Source organism: Otolemur garnettii, unplaced genomic scaffold, assembly GCF_000181295.1.
Source record: "Otolemur garnettii isolate 467f Iridium unplaced genomic scaffold, OtoGar3 scaffold00076, whole genome shotgun sequence".
In the NCBI taxonomy this organism is placed as follows: Eukaryota; Metazoa; Chordata; class Mammalia; order Primates; family Galagidae; genus Otolemur; species Otolemur garnettii.
In genome coordinates, this window is record NW_003852471.1 from 8,321,137 (window position 1) to 8,344,481 (window position 23,345).

General features: G+C 35.8%; 1 protein-coding gene across 1 annotated transcript in view; it reads left to right on the plus strand.

Annotated features, from left to right (window-relative positions):
* Positions 1–23,345, plus strand: part of GRID2 (glutamate ionotropic receptor delta type subunit 2) — a gene marked incomplete at its 3' end in the record, with an annotated part of 1,213,016 nt that overhangs the window by 1,254 nt on the left and 1,188,417 nt on the right. The gene's annotated exons all lie outside the window — the stretch shown is intronic.

Consider the following 23,345-nt stretch of genomic DNA (forward strand, 5'->3'; position numbering starts at 1 on the left):
GGCGGGGGTGGGTGGAGGCTGCGCGTCATTATCATGCACGGCACTGGCCGCTTCGGGCTCCAACTCTTCTCACTTGCTAATCCTTGAGGGCTGAGCGGAGACCGGCTCTTGCAGCCTATTTTGCGTTAATGCGACGATTTCCTTTTTGAAAATTCTCGTCTTCGGGCCGGGGCCAGTAAGGTTTCTTTGGCGAGCTCCGGAGAGGCTCGTTTGGGGGAATTTTTTTCTGGGCACAGGACTTTTATGTGTCCGCAGGGCTTGATGTTCTGCAAATCGAGGCGACAGATGGGTCACAGCTTCTCCCCTTTTCGTACCCCTGCCATTCCCCTGCACGCGCGCACACACAGACACACACACACACACACTCTCTCTCTCTGTCTCACACGCTCTTCTGATGGGAGAACCTGCTGCAGGTGGCGGGTTGTGCCCGCCCAAGCGAGGGCCTTCTGTCTGGTGTGCGCGCCCACAGCTGCCAGCCCAGCTCCAGGGGGCTCCCTCTCTTGGTTGTAGACGCTGTCTTTGTAAACATGTCTGCCTTTCTCTATCATTTATATCAGAACTGTGCATGTGTCTGTGCGAGGAGGAATGAGGTCAGGATTCAGAAGACCTAGCCCTTGTGCATTAACTAAATTAAGCACTAGATAGCTTGCCTGCTGGATCCCGTTTTGCCTGGAGGCTAACAGAACCGTAGGTTCAGAACTTTTCAAGGAGAAATTATGGTCTCATTGAATGGTTTAGTAATGTTCTGGTAGAGTTAAGAAGTGAACTATGCTCCTCTTAAAGAAATGGCATATGTTTATGTCCAGTTGTAAATAACTGGAGCAGGAATGCAGGTAAATAATGATAATACCTCTACGTTCATTTTACGATTAGGAGTTTCTGACTTATGCTCCTCATTTTTCAGGAGAGTAAGGTTTGTAGAAAAATGCTTATTTTATTGTTTATTTTGTGGTCTCCACGATAAATACATCATTTGCAAACACTACAGCTCTTGCTATCCTTTACCACATGAATACTATCTTGCAACGCAGCCTGGATATTTGTTTCAAAATGTATCACAGCTGTTGTATTTTTTTCTTTGTATACTATTATCTGTCAGTGTGACATGGTTTGCTTATTTATAACCAGATTCTTTAAAAAAAATGTGCACACATTACAGAGTTCTTTAGATGGCTGGTTGTATGCAATAACTGTGTATATCCTAGTAAAACAAATAGTTACTAGACGATTAATTTGACTTGAATGCAATTAGGACATTAGACAAGAGAATTAGCTGCTTTTATAGACTACCTAATATTGCCATGACTCAAGCAAATTGATTGTTTCAAAGGTTTCGTCTTTTACAATGTACTGAAAAATGTTAATTCCTAAGTTAGAAAGAATTATTCAGGCTAATTCGCATATGCTTCAGAAGTTAAAAGCGCCTTCTACCTTCACCCCCACACTCAGTAAAATATATTAAATTTAAAATGGGATGTCCATATTAAAATTGTAAAACATCAGTTAACATGAATTAGATCAATTTACTTACTTAGTTGAGTGGGAAAAGAGAATTAATTTTCATTGGGAGGTGATTGCCTTCATTTAAATAGTTAATGTGAGAAGTGTGCTTATGGGGACGTGTATTAGTTCAGGTCTAAAGGGATGAAAGGAATAAAACTGGAGAGAAAGAGAATTTTTCCACTCTAGAGAAAGAAGGTGCTATGCAGAAATGAAAGGTATTCACAGCTGCATGTGATGTGTTCAAGCACAAAGTAGCTGCAAAATGTAGTTCAAGCGAACGGAAAGGAAAAAAGACACTGCTTAATAGGCTCTTTACATATTGACTCCTTTTGGTTTTGAACCAGACTATATGTATGAAAATTCTCTCCTTTCTTTTTGATTTCTCCTTGTTTTTACTTTTTGCAGTTAGTATAATAAATCAATTGCATATTTTAAACTCTGGTATGTTTTATGAACCACATTAGTTCACAAATAGGATGACATAAAATGCTTAAGCCATGATGGTTAAAATGGAAATGTATTTATTTCAGTCAAACAGCATCATAGGGCAATTACCTTGAGTTTTGTTAAATTACATTTAAATACGTTTGTTTAATATACACGAACACATACATACACAAACACACAGTGGCCAGAAATGAACCACCTCCATTGTGATCTTCTTTGCGCCAATGAAAGGTCTTTTGATACGTAAAAACTATGCAATTTTGAATTATGTTTCCACTTTGAGCCTGTGCATTGATTAATTTCATCAGAACCACATTACTTGATTGCTTAGAAGTTTCCTAATGATCTGCATGCTGTAGAAAGAACCAAAAAGTCGTGAGTGGAATGACAATGATATTGTGTTTTATGGGGCTATTCAGAAGTCGCTGTGATTTATGTAGCTGGAAAGCTCCAAAGTCTTTGAGATTAGCCACGCTGACTGCTATTTTCTTCATACATCAGTCGTCCTACACTCTTTACTCCCTAAACACAACAGGAGTTTAGAGCCCTGCTTTAATTAAGCAGGGATTAGGTGGCATTTCCAGTCAACTGCACAGTTTGTGTTTTGCTTCCTATCTAATATGGAAGATCTCATATTTTAACAGTTTAATATATGCTCATTTCTTTATCTGGTTTCTGTGCTTACAGATCTGAGTATAAATTAAATGTCTTCAGTTATATATCTCTACAAAGGAACACTGTACTTATTCATATCTTACACAAATTACTAGCATATTTTGGTTGTTATCAGTCATAGTAAAATACCTTATGTCAACAGGAACTAGGAAAGAACCATTTATTCATGTTTTTCTCATAAGCAGATGATACTTTGTGCTGAGATCGTAATCATTAACTATGACATGTTTGAGAAGCCTAAGACAACCCACAGAGTATTTCCAACATGAGAATGTTCACATTAAAGTACCTAAGTGAGTTAATGAAATGTATCAGCATATTAAAGACAGTAATAGATGATAAGTTTAAGGCACCGATTTTTCTTAACTTCTGTACTGAAGACTGTTTTATCAAACACAGACTGTAACAACATTCCCAGCTGTATTATGTTTTCTATCAAAATGTTTCTTTTTCAGTTCTTCACACATGATTTGCATTGGTTAATGATAGCCCCCAGGAGTCATTAAGGACTCTTTGCACTGTGTGAGAGAGCTCAGTGATTTTTTTAAACCTTTGGCTACTTATAGTAGGGGTTTGGTCCCTAAGTTCTGGATAACAGTGTAAAAGTCTAGAAAGTATTAAGAAACATGTTTATTCTTTTCTTCATAATTCATGTCATTATTTTCAGTACAATTTGAGTATGCATTAAGCTAGACAATGTTGCTATTAATCAAAGATATCAATTATGACAAGACTAATAAGCCACTATGCTAAGGATCTTTGCTTTCTCCTCTAAGTGAAATGTTCACCTACTGAATATCTCCTACAAATTTAAAATCACACATGAATAAAAATCAAGTTGATTCACTTTTATCTTATCCAGAAACAGAAACCAGTTGAAATTGTTGGAAGCAATGGAAGATATGTTTCATTCCATTCAGATCTTTAAGCCTAATTTTATCATACTATAAGTTTATCTTGAAGGGGTATCATAATTTTAAAACTACAATTTTTTATCTTGAATATTTCTTCTTCCATGTACATGCATTTATTTTCAAAAAGTAAGGTAATTATATTTACTTTAGAGCCTCATAGTATGTATTTCAGATTATAGACAAAGCATATTGGTGAATAGCATACTTAGTATTGTTACAAACTAATGTTTATTAGAAAATACATATATATGGCCTATAAAGGTATCTTTGCCATTAGGTGTCACTGCATTCTGAGCTGTTTCTTTGTAGTCCCACTTGAAAATCACCTGAAGTATTTTTTGAATTCTCAGGAAAAAAGTCACTGAATGAGGTTTTTGGTGGCATAAGATGAAGGTGGTTTTTATTTTCAAACCAAGAAAGTGAACGTTATCCCTGTCTATTATTCTGGTAAGAATTTACTTCTAAGACTTATCAACACTTGGTACTCTCTAAACCAGGTGTCCTCAAACGATGGCCCATGGGCCAGGTGCAGCCCACCAAGGACATTTATCTGGCCCACTGAGTGTTTTTGCTGCTGCTGCCTGTCCTGCTTAGCAGCCAACTCATCCTGGGTCCTGCAGTCTGGCCCTCCAACGGTCTGAGGGACAGTGAAATTGCCCCCTGTTTAAAAAGCTTGAGGATCCCTGCTCTAAACAAATTCAATTGCTAAAACTAATATGGATGAAGAAATCTTATGGTCGTGCTAGTTGTGGTGGTAGTATAGGGGGTTTGGCTGTGAGGGGGGATTGATACAATTTGTGAATTGTATCACAATGTATAAAATTCAACCAGGCCAGTATGTACAGTAGAACCTCCATAACTGATCACCTCCCTGCACTGACCACCTCTTTAGGTCAACCTCCTTTTCACAGGCCAGCCATGCACCATATGTCTGTATCAGTACAGTAGACCTGGGTCCTTATGTTGACCACCTCCTTATGTCCACCAGTGTGTTACAGTCCCTTGGGTGGTGAACATCTGTTCTGCTGTATGACTACTAATAAAACTCAATGGTTAACGTTCTATTTAGGTATGTTTGTTTTTATGGCTATCAACTTTTTCACAATTCTGTTTATGTACACATGTCTCATAAACAACACTTCGTTTGAAACCTCAGGTGTCCCTCAAGTGTCCCATAGGTAACAGAATAACCACAGTTAGAAATTATTTCACAAACTACTTCATTCTTTAACTTTTAAGCAAACTTGGATCCTTCCTGGTGTCTTCTTCTTATTATTATTTTCGCAGAGAATAATTATTAGTGTAAGAATATATTTCTGTTGTATTTTAAATCTGTGAATTTGCAAAGTGGAAATACGCCAGGAATATTAGCATATTCTTGATATCACTCAGAAAATATGGAGTACAGAAGGAACAACCAATTCATTATGTTCGTTCCTGCTTCAAGTTTTCTTACTTTTACCCTACTTTTGTTCACCAAATGGTCATCAGTGTGAAGCTGAGATTGGGTTAACTCACTGGAAGCTTCTTAAGTAGGTAGAGGGAAGTCCTGAGGGAAACACCAGAAGCTAACCACCCAAGGGCCTTCCTAAGTGTGTTAAAAATTCTTAAATCACATTTTGCTTCATATGGTTAAATCTCTTATTGGCAAGTATTTTTACTCATAAAAATTAAGTAATTATATTTAAATAGCAATACTTATATGCTTTTTTCTTCAAACCAAAATAATTCAAAGTAATATTTTAAACAATCTTATTTTATTGCTAAGTACCAGACTTTTCCTATGTAACCTTAAATAAGATACTTGCTTCATTATTAAAATCATTAAAATTGTAGAAGTCAAATTTCCTGAAACTACAGGGTAATATAAACATGCAATGTGCAGTGGGTCTGTTAACTGAAGAGTACTCTTTCATTTACTATGCATTTATTCCACATCTACACTGTATCAAGTACTGTTTCTCCTCCCTAGAATTACTAATCAAATTATTAAGACCATGTTGAATAAGCAAACCTATGCCCTTGTATTTAAGGAGCTTACATTCTCATGGATCAGGTAACCAGATAAGAGAGTATATGAATGTTATAATATTAGATATTGATAAAGGCTATGAATGTACATGAGGAAATTGTGGGAGACAAACTATGCCATCACTGTAGCAGAGATTTGATGCAAAGAAAGGAGGTGAGCCATGTGCATATCTGATGAAAAAAGATTTCAAGCAGAGGATGTTGCAAGAATCATGACCATGAGACAAGACCCTAAGGCATCTGCTTAAGTCATTTATGAAATATCCTGAAAGCCAATTTGGGTATAAATTAGGGAGCAAACAGAAAGTAGATCTCAGTAAATGGGATTTGAGAGCTAACTGAGGCAGATTCTGTAGGGATTTCTAGATCACACTAAGGTATTTACATCTTCCAGATGTGTACGGTTGGGATCAAGCGTGTACTTGAGAAAGGTAACTTTATCTGCTTAAATGGACTGGGTAGAGTAGAAACATAGTTTGATGGTAGTAAACTGGACCAAGTTGGTAGCTGAAGTAATGAGCAGAAAGATTTTCTAATAGATTAGTCAGGTAAGAGAGATCTAGAGGAAGTACAGTCTTCCAAGGTACTTTTTTCCTGAGCAAATGGGTAAAGTGTGCTATTGTTAACTAAAATTGGGAATGTGGTGATGTGATCAAGTTTTAGACAGAAATAAAAATTTTTAAGTATTAAATTTTGTACTTGTGTTTGATGTCAAATTTAAGAGTTTATGTTGGATAATTTATTATAAGAGTCTAGCATTTAGAGGTGAGTTTTGGATTTGAATACTGTATTTGCCAAATTCATAATGTTAATTCAGAGGGGGAGAAGTGTAGACAGAGAGAAGAACTCCAAGGGTACTGTGTGGGACATTGTGTAATTGAGAGGTCAGGGGTCAGGGACATAGGGGATGTAGGGAAAAAGAAAGATGAGTGGTTTGTAAGCTGGAAGGAAATCCAGGACGTGTAGGGTTCATGAAGCCAAGTGAGGAAAGAATGTCTGGAAGGAGAAGTGAGAAACCCCATCAAATAGTATATGTGAAAATTGAGACTTGACCACTGGGTTTGGAGTATCTGAGGACAAAGGAAACTTCAGTAAAAGTGCTTTTAGGTGACTGCAGTTGACAAACTACTCATTAGAGAGGACTAAAGATTTAATGGAATATGAGGAATTCTATAAATGTGGGCATAAGAGAATGGTAGGAGAAGGATTCTGAGGTAACCTTTCTTAAAGGTGAGATAAACATGGTCATTTTAAAAAGATTTATCATAAGAGTATTTAATTAGTAAGAGGATTTAAAACAAGACACTCCTTTTTTCTTTAATTTGATTCCTGAGTTTGGATAGCCATTGTTCACATAGCAAGGAAACCTGTGGTATTTTGTTTGTAATCTTAGATCAAGTGATGCTGGGCCAAAGCCACTGGAATTCACCTGAGGGAGAGTGTAGATGTCCTTTCCACAGGGTTCTCTATTAATTTGTTTTGCATCTTTGGTTCATTTGGTATCCACATTATTATCTGAAATTATGAAAGGATTACATTGTATTGATATAGCATTAAAAGTATAATACTTGATCTTTTAGTAATATACTAAGTTTAAAAACACATAATATTTCTATGTGTAAATGGCATTAAAATAGCACAAAATCCTTTTTTTATAATGAGCACATTGGAATGGATTATAGTTATTCTTTGAGTAAATTCTGTTATATATTTGATTTGCTTAAAAGAATCACTTTGTAAACATTAAAAAAAAAATCAGGTTGAGAATCCCTAATCTAAAAATCTAAACTTAAAAATTTAAAGCTTTTAATACCAACAGGACACCCAAAGTGGAAATGCCTGACTTCATGTGATGGGTGCAAAAATTACTGACAATATTGTGTATAATTACCTTCAGGTGATGTGTGCAAGGTATATATGAAGTTTATGTGAATTTTGTATTTAGAGTTGGGTCCCATCCCCAAAATGGGGTTTACACATATGCAAACGTTCTAAAATCTGGGGAAAATGTGAAATCTGAAACGTTCCTGGTCCCAAGGATTTTGGATAAGGTGTACTAAATTTGTAGTAATTATAAAGGGCAGCATTTACTATTGTAGCGTAGACATTAAATAGATGAGAAGTTCAAATTATATGAATATTCTGTGACATATTTAAATATTTCCTTTTATGGATCTTTTATTTGTGCTGTACGGGAGCCAACAGATCTTCCCTAATGGGTGAAAGAAGGAAAGGAATGTACATTATCTAATCTTAGAATGTAGCCTTTTGAAAGGAACTGTATTTCTTTTATTGGTCTATTAATACACTCATGAGTTGTGTATATTACATTGATTATGCACCCAAAGTAATAATCTCTATGTTTAAATAAGAATGCCAATAGCAAGTGAATTTTCATGTGTGATTTTTGTGATCTCCAATGTTATCCCCTCTTGTTCTGTGGAAACAATGTAATATGAATGTTATGTGGCTATTTCTGCTTGTTTATATCTATTAAATGATATATAAACATGGGATGTATGCACAGTGGCAGGATAAAAGTCTTATGGTTTAGGAACAACAATAACTGGAAAAAAGGCAAATGGTGTTATGACTGGACCCAAGGAATGTCTCAATGAAACATAGACCATCAAATGGTATCTTCAGTTTACTAGTGCATGACTCTGTGGAGTGGTGAAGTACAATCCTTTGAAAGAAATGCTTAGCAGTTTTAAAATCAAACTCAAGTTGGAATGGGGACCTAAAATTGGTGAAGTGCTTGTATGCTTAACTGTAACATCATTAAAATGTCGTGCTGTGCTGGCAGACACCATGAACTGGCTTACTATGAAATCTTACAAGCCAAAAGCTAGGTAAATATTAGGAGCCAAAGTGAAGCCAGAGCATTAGTCCTGGTGTACCGTTGCATATAATATAAAATGTATGAAAATCTAGAAGACTGAGTCGTCCTTTTGTTAATCTCTACAATCTGACAAGTGACAAAACTGTGTTCGTGGTATAGTGTCAACTGCTATCTTGCTAGTCAGAGTCTGTATCTTCTTTGCTGCTTCTGTGAATGGCAATAACAGGAAACTGCTGAATTTTCCTTTTAGATTTACCAGCAACTCTCAGCATAGCCCCAAGGAGGTATAGCCTCGGATGAGAACCATTAAACATTTCTTCATAACAAAGTCACTGTTTAATTTTTAATACCTCATTATTGTGGGTGATGCCTCGTGCCCAAACTTGAGACAGATTGCTCTTGTCCTCTCTGGCTGTGTAGTTGTGGTGAGTTTTGGAAATTTTCTTTAATTCATTAATTTCCAACTGAGAAATCGTGATCTAAATCCTCATGTTTTGCTTGCAGAACATACAGGTATGAAACCATAGGAAGTGACATTTTGGAGTATTCACCAAATGTTTAGTTAGACCTATTGAAATATAAAAGTAGTCAAATGAGACATGTTTCTTATGCTTTAAGAACTTTTAGGTGTATCTGCCTTCTAAGAAAATACTGTAATACTCGCAAACAAAACGTAAAAAGGAAGTTCAGCTCTACAAGCTAAATAAATGTAGCTTACTGTGCATGGGAGATTGCAATAATTTAATAAATGCCATCTTTAGGGTAGCCTGAAGATGTCATAAAAATATATTTCAGAAAAACTTGTAAGTGGGATTAAGAGGTTATCACTTACACATGGTCTTTATATATAGCAGAAATTCCTTTCCTCAGCTCTCTGAAGGTTCACCTTATTGTAGCTATCGGCTGCCCTGTTAATATACTTACACCAAAGTTAGAGCGAGGGGAGAATATCTCCATTTTGCTTTTCTCCTCTTATTTTTTTTTTTTCCTCATAGATGAAAGTAGTTAATTCTGCAGGGACAAGTAACAGAGAAGGAGACCTTAATATCTGATTATTTTTTAATTAATCAAACTAATAAGATCTTTTCTAAATTCAGTGCCATGGATCAGATATTCCATTAAGCATGTTTTCTTGGGTAAAAAGAAATTCAATTGACTTGCTTTTTCCCTTTTCACTTTTGAAATTTATGGTATCCTACCAATCTATACTTTCTGATGTTTGTATAAAACATCAACGAAAATGAGTTTTATACTCTAGCAAACAAAAGGGGAAAAATGCTAGGCAGAAAAAGTAAAATGAAGTTATTTTACAAGTGACATTATTAGGAAAACATATTCGTACCATGTTTTAGTTAAGTCGCTGTAATTGAGAATAGGACAAACATTGAAAACTGAAAATAACAGATAGTTCAAAAACTAAGTGGCCCATATTTCTATTTTTCTCTGTCTTCTTGCAGTTGATAAACAGTTAATAAATAGAAAAGCTGGCTGCTTTGATTCTTTCTTTTTATTTTTCCTGTCCACTCTTCACTGGCAATACTAATGAGCAGTGAAATGGCCACAAACAAGGAAAAAGGAGCGAAGGGTTTTAGATAATCTATAAACCAGAAAATCAGTCCCTGAATGCTCATATGTACAGGCTTGCTGAGAAGAAATCATTTCTAGTTTTTCAAAATATTGCCCAGATTTCGAAGATAAAACTTACTCTTGGCTGCTGAACTTGTAAGATGAGTGAAGCTTTTAGGTCCCCAAAAGGAATAAGCTGAATGACAGACTGGGAGCAAAGCGAACAATTATTATTGGGAAAAAGTGCCACCGACCTCCAGGTGATTAAGTTACCTGTGCCATGTCTATGGTGATATTTTGAAAGAAAAAAATGCAGATTTCAGCTATACTTCTTAAGTGGTTTAGGTAATTATGTATAAACTGTTGGATTGACATGTCCATCAATATACATTATGTATTGAGCATCTACATTGCATATTTCCAAGTGTCCTCCTGCTGACGCTGTATTCTAGACCACGAGGAAGAATTTGAATATTGCGCTCTTAAAAAGGAACTGTGAAGCATATGGCAATGATAAAAGCAAAAATGTGGTTCGTGATTAATTGGGGGAGGGGAGAGAAAGGAGGTGATGTCATCAAGGAGAGGCACCAAGCTTCAACTTCCCTGATGGTTTTCTGTTTATTAAGCTGGTTGTTTCACAAGTGTTGATTTCATTTTTATCCTTTTTTTTATGAGGTCTTTTTTAATGGTCTGTTCTTGCTGACAGAGAAATCTACTGGTTCGGTTCATGTCTACCTAGGTTAGGGAATGAGTTTTTCCTTTCAAACCCATCTAGCAGGTAAGGTGATTCAATCTCTACCATAATTAGAGGTGAAGAGAGTGCTTACAATATGCCAGGATTGTAAAGTAGCCAGTTAGAGAATAATCCAAAAGTTTGTCTTCAAGCATGGATTGAACAAGCAAGTTCCTTTCTCTGCCCTTCAGGATGGTGTCTTTGAATCTTCGCATTGTATTTGGTGTTCATGGAGAGTGCTCTTAGGTATTCAAATTAGAGAGAAGAGGGAAAAACATTGTAAAAGGGACAATCTCATTGATGATATGAGAAGTAGTGTATTCAATATTGTATAATACATACTTTAAAGATAATATTTTTAATATTGTTATTATACTAACATTAGCACCTTCTGTTGTACCCCTAGGTAAGATAATCCTGAGAGATACTTATAGTGACTTGGTGGCTTGGCGCCTGTAGCACAGTGGTTATGGAGCAGCCACATACACTGAGGCTGGCAGGTTCAAACCCAGACCAGGCCAGCTAAAAAACAACAATGGCAACTACAACAACAACAAAAAACAGCTGGGTGTTGTAGTGGGCACCTATAGTTACAGCCAATTGGGAGGCTGAGGCAAGAGAATGGCATAAGCCCAAGAGTTTGAGGTTGCTGTCAGCTGTGATGCCCCGGCACTCTTCCCAGGGTGACATAGTAAGACTCTGTCAAAAAAAAGAAAAAAAGTGAATTGGTTCTTGATTTTATATAGATGTTATTCTTGATTTATAGTAATTGATAGCCATCTAATTGACATCTTGATGTTTTAAGATTGTCATTCACTCCAAGTACAAACTGAGCTATGCTTAGTGATGAGCAGAAAAAGACATTCTTTCAGCCAATGAAGCTTTATGATGTGGCCACGGATTGACTTTCCAAATAGGATAATTTGTTTTAATCCATACAAATCATATGGAATGAGAGGAAGAAAAGCGTCCCTGAAACAACCTTAGACACAGAGGGAAGGGATTCTTTCTGAGTCTCCAGTGGGTCAGGTGTTTGGCCTCTGGGAGAAGCAGGGCAGATGCCCAGACTGGCTTAGTAGGTCTTTGAAGCTGATGAAGTAAATAAAAGCTGCCCTTTGGGAAAAATGGTTGTCTTTAATTTCTGGTGCTATTTAGATTGTATCTTTTGTCATTCCCTGCCTAGCAAAACAGAGAGGAAATAATACTAGCACGTACGAGAGAAACTAATGTTGGTGAAGTCAGAGTCTGTATTTTATTTCTCTTTGAATCTTAAAGATGAGTGTACTATCTGCAGAACACAGTTACGAAATATTTATATTGATTGTTATAAGCCCATATTTACTTTCAAATTTCACTTGGGAAAGGGTCACTTTTAATGGTGACCAATCCCATTTTTCAACAGCAATAGCTTCCACCTTGCTTGGGTCACTTGGAAGATAAGAAGCTACAGAGTATGTAACTCAGCTTATTTAACTTAAGTATGTAAATATAGAACATTAAACATTGGACTGCTGCCTCTGTGTTCTCAACTTTCAAGTATCCCATGATTAATTTTAGGGATTTGAAAGCAATGCCAATTTTGCCATCAGTTTTTCTTCTTCTTAGTACAGTATGTTAAATTATAACTAACTCTACCCCACAAAAAATCTCATGAGAAATAACTAACCTATTATTATTTTGAATGAAAGAAAATGTGGTCAGTATAAGTTATTTTATAAGTTATTTTGGAACAAAGAAAAGCTTGTTCACAACTATCACGAGAAAGCATGTCTGGTCTGAGACTTATTCTGGTCAAAGCCACGGAACTATAAGAAAGTCTGGGAAAACAGGGAAATGACAAGTAATTCCATTTGGAAGAAGGGGACAGTAGTCATTGGGAATATGACAAGAGAGGAGGCTAGTAGTTAGGACAACTCCCCACGAGATCTGATGGGAATTCTTTAAATAATTTAGGCTAAGAGATGCTTAGGTTTGTGTTTTGAGATCCTTTTAGGGGCAGGGTGGGAGATGGAGGCCAATTAGAGGACCCTAGCAGTGCTCCGGGTATGGGTTGGGAAGGCCTGTTCCAAGGAGCAGAGAGTGGGAATAGAGAAGAAAATTTACTAGATGAGAGCTAGGAGATTGAATCCACTGAGTTGTTCATTCTTGAGAAATGGAAGTAGAAGAATAAAGTCCCCATCATTGGAGTACCAGCTTGCGTGGCTGAGCAGATGCTGCTGCCATTCACTACCATGGGACACCAAGAAAGAGGAAATATTCTGGGAGGAGAGAAATGGAGTTCAATTTTGAATTCAGCATGATTTTGGTATAACTGTGAAGTGTCATATCCCAGATAGCAGCTTCTCAATAATTTCCTTCCCTGCTTCACAAGGCGAAAAGAAAGGTCACTTTTAATGGTTACCAATCCCGTTTTCACCTAAAAGTCTCAGTGGTTTTCTAGTCATTCCTGACTTTTTATTCAGTTCCATGGCTAATTATGCCATTTCCTACTGAAAATAGGAACAGCTTAAATTTCTACCTACTTATATTCAAAACACACTAACTCTACAACACTAGGATTCTTTTACATTTTAGTTCCTGTGCTAAGTTGCTTACATGTCAGAGCAGAATTATTTATTCTAAATAATATTACTAATCTTTTAAAGTTGGCACCTTTGTTCTTGTTTCTTGATATGAGTGTACATTTGTAATCAAAGTCTGGGGCTAATATTGTAAGAATAGAGCTATTAATTTATTTGATGTCCATTTCCAATCAAAAGTGTTTTACGTCAGAATGATCTCTGATAGAATCTTAGGTTATTAAACGTAAAGTGAAAAGATAATTTTCGTTGATTATGAAAGATTTCTCTTCTAATTTCATACTGCAAGTAGAATCCCCTTATGTAAACTAATAGAATTTCATAGAAAGACAAAATATTTTTATCTAACTTCGCGTCCTTCAGTGACAAGCTACCTACAACCATAAACTACCTGGAGGAAGGAAGGTTGTGCTCCAGGGATGGCCAAAGCAAAGCATTGAGACTAACTAAAAGGATCCTGTTAGGATTTTAGGCCTCCCTGTCTCCAGAAGACTCTGTCTTCATGATGATCTGTGTTCTCTGATAAGAACAGATATTTTCAAATAGAAATCAGAAGAATGTGAAAAGAGAGGTGGTGTCTCTATGTGTAAACACACTGCTCATACTGAGAGGTGGAAAAGGCTGGATTCAGATAAGCCATGTCTCCGATTAGTCTCATTGCATATTTGCTAGTTTTTATAATATATAGTAAATGTTTAATCCTATAATATATAGTAAATCTATAGTTTAATCCTATAATAATATACAGTAAATCTATATTTTAATCCTATAATATATAGTAAATATTTAATCCAGTAAAGACAGTTTAGGTCTGAAATTATTAGAACTTCACTTTGGCATCTCACTGTCTGCCTTCTTCCTAAGTTGATTATGGTAAGAGTCAAGAATGGAAAATTGAGTCTAGAGGGGAAGAAGTCTCTGAACATTTCTCAGTTTTGCTCCCAGCCTCTTTAATGGATTTCAGAGTCAATTCAATGGTAGGAAATTTAGAATCAGTGGAGGAAAATTTGAATGAGTTAAGTCAATCAAAACTGAGATGATTGGTAATTTTCAGAGCTGGTATTGTTCCTTAAACAGAATAGCATAGACTAGAAATTCAGAAGCACCATCTGATGTCGTATTTATATGTTCAAATCTAGTCTTACTCATTGTGCTGCTTCCTTAGGTAAGTAACAGAACTTTTCAAGTCTCAAATCTACCTGCTCCTATATTTTCTCCGCCTCATCTGTTATAAGAATACATTGCAATAAAATGTAAAATGTGGACTAGTGGACTCCACAAATAGTGAGTGTTCATACTTCATGAGACTGAACTTGCAAGTTGAATGTACTGCCAATAAGGACCCTGGATTATGCTCTAGGAAGTGCCTGATGAGCCTGTGATCAAATAGGGCTCCCTGTTCATTCCCTGTTCCTGAGACATTAATTCAGATTTACAGTTACAGCTTTTCTACCACATATAAATCAAAGTTGGAAGTCTTTATAGGAAAGTATCTGAATTTAAGGTTAACTGTTCTTTCAAAGATTATATTTCACTCCAAATTTACACAGAGTAGATGGCTAAAATGTTTCTTACCACTTGCTCTGTTAATTACCTCTGCCTTGGTGGCCACACAATTTGGGCAGTTTGATTTGAAATAGGAAGATCTCAAAATTTATCATCCAAACCTCATACAGCATTAAGGTTTCTGCTGGGATGAACAGACAAACTGGGACTGACCAGAGGCAAACTGGGGCGATGCCGCCTCTTAATTTCAAAGTCCTATCTGCAGGCAAGTGATTAGCCTGGAATTTGGTTTCAAAGCTCCCCAAGGAATAGTCTCCTTCCATAGCCAATGATTCTGTCTTAGCCACAGTTGTTTTTTTCCTCTTTTCTAAGTCTTTAATGCTGATTAAAGAAAAGGACTGTTTTGTTTTATTTTTAATTACTTAAAGACCTCTTTTCCCTTTAATTCACAGGCAGCCGGAAAAAGGAGAAATAGTTAAGTATAAATTATCTTCATTCAGACAAAAATATTTAATGGATTTTTTTTTAAAATCAGAAAGTGGTGCCTGTTATATTCCTGTTATTCTCTTCCATGCCTTCTCCCTGTCTGCTAATTGAATGAATTTCATAGCAGAATTGACTGGCAATTGCACGAATTCTCATCCAACTTTTAGATGCTGTATCTCTGAGACTAAAGGACATGGGTTCTCTCATGGACATGTTTTCTCATTTCTTTACATTAAAGAAAGGTGAAGATCGTTTTAAGAATTATTTAAATTGTCTTTCAGTTTGACTCCTAAAAGGAAAAATCATTAATTAAACAACACCTTTACTCATTTCCTTTATAGAAATCAAATAAAAAGTAGCAATGACTGAGGATAAGCTTCACATTTATAGCTTCATAGGTGTTGTATTATTTATTTATTTAGTTTTATCGTTGGGGATTCATTGAGGATACAAAGAACCAGGTTATATTGATTGCATTTGTTAGGTAAAGGAATTGTATAAAATACGATTTTGTGATTTTTAATTGTTTCATAAATACTGTTACCTATTCAGCCTCTACTTACTTCTGTCTCAGAGGAACACTATTTTATAATTTGACATAAAAGTCATTAGATTCTCTTAACCTTACTTTCCTTTCTCTCTGTTCCAAAGTCTAGTTTTATCTCAAGCAATGAGGTTATAACCTACACTGGTTTCTTCCCCGCGTGCTCTTCATGCTTCCCTTGCTGTTGTAGTTTGTGTAAACTTTACTAGTTGTCTTTACCTCTGGGATGCCAGACGTGGTGTTAAGACTTGCTGCTATTCCCAGGTGGACCTGGTTTTGAAAGCATCATCACAGTGGTTGCAAAGATCGCAGCCTTTCTCCTACCTTCATCTGTGGCCAGGTGTACTCTGAGGTCACTTTCCTCATAGAGACTATGTAGCCACAGGCTGTCACTTTTAGAAAGACTACAGTGGTTGTCTGTGGTCTGGGGCCAGCCTGTTGCTGATGAGCAAATTAGGAGGTTAAGTGACTCAAAGGCTGCATGGATAGGACTTTTTGATTAGTCTATTAAATATAATTTTTATTAAAAATAGTGATTATATTCACATCATCAAAGCTGTATTAATGTGAGCTATGGGCTAGGAGATAGAAATAGCCTAATTATGTAGAATTGGATAATTGTTTCCAGTGACATAGGATCTATTTTACCTAGGCTTTACTATATTGCTGTAGAGTACTGTAATTAATTTAATTGAAACCTACTAAATATAATTTTAGAGATAGCTAACTGCTAGGACAATGAATATATCATTTTCTTAGAATTTAGAACCTAGCAGAGTCTAGCCCAGATCCATACACCATTTCTTTTTTTCTACAGACTCAAACCCTATTCCTACACTCTCCACTCTTCTCTCCCCACTCTCTCTTCTTCCAGTCCCTCTATCTTTCCCTAAGCTCAGATTTGAATTCTTCTTCCCAGATTATCTAAATAAATTTCTGTCTCTGTCAAAAACATTTTACTGTGCATACATTTTAATGGCACGAGAATATTTTAAATTAGTGTTAAATGATATGTTTATGTCATAGTTCTCTTAACTTGTAAAGACTGTGTGTAATATTCTTGATTATATTCTTATATGGTGTATGACATGTTCTTGATTTTGTATGTTGTGTTTACACCTGATGATGGAAAAAAATTACTTATTTACTTATTTTTTGGATACATTCTCTCACTCTGTTGCCCTAGCTAGAGTGCAGTGAGGTCATCACAGCTCATTACAGCAACCAATTCCTAGACTTAAGCGATCCTCCTGCATCAGCCTCCTGACTAGCTATGCCTGACCAATTAAAAAAAATTTATTTTTGTACAGATAGTGTCTTGCTATTGTCTGGGCTTGTCTTAAACTTCTGGCCTCAAGCAATCTTCCTTCCTTAGCCTTTAAAAGTGGTAGCATTGTAGGTGTGAATGACCATGCTGAGCCCTGATAATAACTTGTTTTTTTTTTGACAGTCTCACTTTGTCACCTTTGGTAGAGTGCTGTGGCATCATGGCTCATAGCAACCTCAAACTATTGGGCTCAAGGGATTCTCTTGCCTCAGCCTCCCAACTAGATGGGACTTAAAGGCGCCTGCCACAAAGCCTGGCTATTTTTAGAGAAGGAGTCTTTCTCTGGCTCAAGCTGGTCTTGAACCCATGAGATCAGAGCAATCCGCCCGCCTCGGCCTCCCAAGTGCTGGGATTGCAGACGTGAGCCACCACCCCCGGCCCTGATAATAACCTTTTATACATAGACACAGACACTGACTTTGCAAAGCGTCCTGTGTATCACCATGAGAAACTTGAAAGTAAGATTTAATTATGTGATATGTATATTAAAATGCAAATGTTGTATCTATGATTTGTTCAAATGAAAATACAAATCCATGTATGTCAGCCTGAATATGTATTGATCACCAAAGCATATTTGTTGAAGGTTTATGATAGTCAGACATAGTTTGGGGTTTATTTTATTATATAAAAATTATTACAAAAAGCAGTTTTTTAGAAAAGACATGAGATAATTTTTCATAATTTACAATAATCATTTATTGAACAAGTACAATTTTGTTAATAATACTAATAGAAATCAGAGTTCAAAATAAGCAAACTACATAAGAAAAATCCCTTCCAAAATATCCTATTAACTGTACCAATAAACAAATCTGTTTTGTGTTTTCTGAATTTCTTGCTGTTAGTGTTTTTATATGTAAAATGTAGATATAAGTACATTTAGCTTGGAGGATAAAATGAAAAGAATTATTAAATAAATAAAACAAATTGATAAAGAATGAAATAGTGACTGTCATAGAATGAGTTTTTGATTGATTTTAGTTTTCCTTCCCCTTTCTACCCAGCCTTCTCCTAAAACCTCATAAATATAATAGGTTTTATTTAACTAATTGTCTATTTTACTTCCAAATGTTTTGTACACATTTGCCAAATATCTTGAGGCTAGAGTTAATTGATTTTTGTAATTATGTCAAGTGAAGAGGAAAACTGCCTGAGACTATATGGGTTATTAATATTCTCAGTTTCAAACTCAAACAAAGAGATTTACTATTTGTTTATTATGACAGAAAAACACCTAGAACAGTTTTATAGATTTATAAAAATTTTTGTCCTTTTTGCTTCAGAACTTTCATACAACAGATGTCTTTCTAGTTATTGATAAGATCATAATCTTTCTGCTGCCTACACCTATTTTGAGATATACCTTTTACATCTTTTCACAATCAACTCACAGTATACTTTATATATCTTTAAATACCTAATCTCCTCAACTCATATTGTTTTTTAATTTTTAATATCCATAATGTAATCAATTCTATATTTCTTTTAAATTTTATTTTAAAGGTATAATCTGTATTTGTGGATATGCTACTTTTCTATATCTCCTAATATATACTATATTGAAATTTTTCTATAAACCTATGGGGGAAAAGTGTGTTTTGATGAAAGAAATATATAGAGAGATGTCACAGTAACTAAGCAAGCATTTAATTCTCTTGGTTTTACATGTTGGCTCTGATTTAGTACATTTTTTGTTATTTAAATTAGACTTGTCTTTCAGAATTGAGCTGTTAATGTGATTTTAATCAAAAGAACTAAATACACAGGTTTATAACTGACTAAGGAAATGTAAATTGTTGAGATATTTGAAGGCAAATCAGCACAATTTTTATAGGAACCTTGAATATAAAGTTCACAATTTAACTTTAATTTTATAGTACTTTAATGGAAATGGACTTTTATTGTATTGCATATTTAGAATTATTATTATTGAAAACAAAGTACAGCTAAAGTACTTTTATAATATATAAAGGGATCATTGAACTAGTTTGCCCACCTGGCACCATGATCATAAAGGTAAAAAGTAGATTTAGTCTCTTTAGCCCTATCTTATTGTCCTGTGAAAATACCCACTTGGATTCCATAGAGGATAACAAAAATGAAAATTATTAAACCTTTCTCTGTAATGAGAATGATATATGACTTATGATTTATGGTCATCTCTGCAAGCTAATAATCCGAGTAACAATTTTTAACAGTTTATAATATGCAGGTCATTGTTGCAAGTACTTTCTAGACATTATCTCATAAAATTCTATCAATAACCTCAGTAACCCTAGTGCTATCATCATTCCCATTTTGTAGATGAGATATGGGAAGTTTATAAATGTTTATAAATTCACCCAGCTTCACCAAGCCACAAGGGTCTGATAGTTGTATTTGTTTGTTACCTTGTTAACTCTCTAGAAATAGTTTTCAGTGTGTTTTATCTTTTCCATGAATCCCACAGATTTCTTTTCTCAGATAGTTATTTTGCCAACAAGAAGCCACGTTGTCTCTCAGTGCTCTTTGATGATCTGGTCACTGTAATCTGGGATACCCCATCCAATTCCAACCTCATCACTAACTCTATGATATTATTATAGCCTTGTATTTGGTTTGCCATCAACTTGGGGAAAAAATGATTGAAATATTGTTTCTAGTGAGTGGTCATTAAAAAAATAATCCCAGTTTTGTTGATGCTTTACAAAGGGCCATTACATCAGTGTGGCTTTTTATGCTTTATGTGTTGTAAGTGATCAATATGAAATCACTGATAGGTTCGGGGTCTATCCCTGTAAGCAGCTGTTCACTAGAACCAGTTACTTACCAGTCGATTATGCATACGCTTGAAGCCAGCATGAGTCTTTATTTATATTATTCCTAGGGAATTAAATATCTGCATTTAGCAAAATTCCTGCCTGTATTCCTAACTTTTATGCCCTCTCAATCTCTGGACCCCACTGAGAAAATAGCGCTGAGATCATCCTTTTAGAGTGGACCACATGCTAGGGAGTCACCAAGCGTGTGTCACGTATATTCTGTGTTTGATCTTTCTTTCATACTGAAAGATGAGAGTGCTTAGTTAGCCAGGATTCCTTGGCCTAATCTTACAGAATTCGCCAAATTTTTAGTTTAAGCTAGCCTAGCTCTACATTAAACATTAATCTACTATTCCTTCCTTACTATGACAAAATTAAATTATTTTTCACAAAAATGACATTATATCTTCTTTCCTTTCACATCTAAAAATGGCACACCTCTTGGGGTTGGGACACAATTATATAAGGGACTTTACCTAAAAAGTAAATAAATAGGCTTGGCGCCCATAGCACTGTGGTTACGGTGCCAGCCACATATAACATAGCCCAGGCCTACTAAACAACAATGACAATTGCAACAACAAAAAAAGCTGTGTGTTGTGACAGCTCTTGTAGTCCCAGCTACTTGGGAGGCTGAAGCAGGAGAATTACTTAAGCCAAAGAGTTAGAGGTTGCTGTGAGCTGTGACGCCACAGCACTCTACCCAGGGCAACATAGTGAGACACTGTCTCAAAAAAAAAAAAATAAATAAATAAGTAAATAAATATCTTTCAGATTTGAAAAAAATGAAAAAAGAAAAAAGGAAAAAGGAAAAAACTGCAATTTTTACAACATATGTTTTAGCATATTCTTTCCTAAAGATTTTGTTTTGCTGTAATCCGGCAGACATTTTAAACACTGCTTCTGAATGTGTATTGTCTCCCTGTCCTTCTCATGTGTGGAATAGAGAGCATTAGAGAAATTTTAATGATTAAATAACTTATGAGATAAGAAAAATATAGTATATTATTTATAATCAGTCATTTCTGTGTCTGTTGGGATGATATACTATGTTAAGATGATCAGGAAAGAAGAGATTATTTTTATCCATAACTTTAGTGTGCTTTTAATGTTATAATAATATATATAGTTATAAATGCTCATTCATTTGAAAAGGGGCTACATAAAGACAGAGACAGGAAGAAATGTCAAATGTCGAATAATAACAAAACAAATAAAACACAAATTCGAGGGAGAGAATGACCTTTAGAATGCCCAGCAGCTCCATGTGGTCCGGGTCTCTGCTGGAACAGGAGGAGGACAGTGTCTTGTGCCATGTAAAATGCTCTTCTCTGCAGGAGCACCGGTTCAGGGGAAAGGTGTAAGAGAGTGACGGATGGGTCATTTCAGCTAATGTCAGATAAGTATGTGTGACTTTATCACTTGGCAGACCAGAAATTTGCTGAATGGAGGATTTTGAAGTTTAGCCATAATGGCAAAAGTAAACATTCAGAATAAATACCAGCATAATCCACTCGTTTTCATTAGGAAAATGATGACAGTTTGTTTCCGTTATATGTGGTTATACTCGTACTACATTCGTATTGACTTCTGCCAGCTTCTCAGACAATGATGCAAAAGCCCCTCGTATCACTTTCACTCAAAAGGATGCCTGGAATACTAAATTTACTGCAGCATTCAACTTGTATTTTTCCCTTGTTGGATTTTGAATTTTCTTGTTTTAAAAGGAAATTTTATGCTAGTGTTTACCAAAAAAGCACAATAAAATAAAAATGAGAAACATCTTTGTTATAGGAAGTAAAAGAAACATTTTTTTTAATTTTAATTTTGTTTTTATTGGCCATTCAGAATAAATTTAAAAAGAAGAAGGACCCATAAAAAAATGAATCTTTTCATTGGCTCTTTTTCATCTGGATATGCTTTCCTAACTAGTACGGCTAAAGGTTAGTTGATACCTCTTGGAAAGTGTTTTCTAAATATTAATTTGTTGTTTTCATGTTTTCCCTTTACATCTTTGTGAGCTACTATTTCTTTGTTTTTATTTGAAGCAGAAAAGAGGAGATTGGCCTTGAAGCTGGAATAAGTCACTATTTCATTTTGTGATTAAGGAATTTGCTCTGTGGGCGCCTCCAGCCCTGTGTAGAGGTCTGCGCTGTGTGCACATGTCCGTTCCTAGGTGCATGCTGATCCTACTGGGTAATACTGTTTCCCTGTGCCTTGCTTTCACCATCCAGGACGCTTTATTCTAAGTGGTGTTAGAATAGTCTAAGAGGAATAATTCCAAGTGGCTAAGCATCACAGTTGGAATAGTATGATGTAAATTCTTAAGTGACTTCCCCTCCCCACCCCCCACCAGGTTCTGATTCTCTAGGAAGCTGATAGTACAGAATTATACTTCCTGGCTTCTTTTTAAGCCTTCTTCATGTAAACTTCAGAGTGTATGAAAAAAAGAAAAGAAAACCAAAGATGATATCTACACACTCTATTACTTTGAGTGGCTTTCTCACAGTCATGCTGAATCGTATGAACACAATTCAACCATTTCCGTACTTCTCCCTGCCGCTTACTCTATTTAATACGCTCATTGACTGTCTTGTTGGTCATCTGAAAAATAAAACTGGTAGGTAAATGTATTATCTCATGTTTTTCACCTTCTTAAATCTCATGCTATCTACTTGATAGGATTCCTAAAAGGCTCAAATGAAGAATTGCAAACCACAGTAATATAGTTTTATATGTACCATATCTATGGACTATCTACATGTTTCAAGTACTCTTTTATGCCCTGTGTATACAATGATAAGTAAAACAGGGAAAACAATCAGAAGCTCTTGCCTGCCTGCAGCTTGATTCTAAAGTTGAAGAAAGGCCATAAAGAAACATTGAAATGATGGGGGCTATGATGAAAGTGAGAGAGAGTGATGGAGAGTATGAATTTGGATTAGGGAGCCAGTGACATTCTCTCTGAGGCAATGGTGCAAAGCACAGACTCTTATTAAGTGATTAAGAATTTTGATTATTCTAGTAGGGGGGAGAGAACAGATGAGAATGTAAAGGAGGGAGGGAAAGGTGGGGAGAGAGAGAGACACAAACACAGTGGACATATTTAAGGACCAGCGAAGGGTAAAAGATGCCAGTGTTGCCAGTAGCTAAGATAGGCAAGGGTGATCGTGGTATGTTAATTCAAGGAGGAAGAAGAAAACGTTATCTAACCTGTGCGGAGTCACATTGCTATATGATACTGGTATCATAGAATCTCACCATCATTTAAAATGTTTATTTGGGGAGATATGCTCCACTTTGCAGTTAGAAACCTCTCCCTGCTGCCCTCGCAGCATGACAGCAGATCCCCTCATCTGAGAGCAGATTCATTAATCTGACAGCAGAT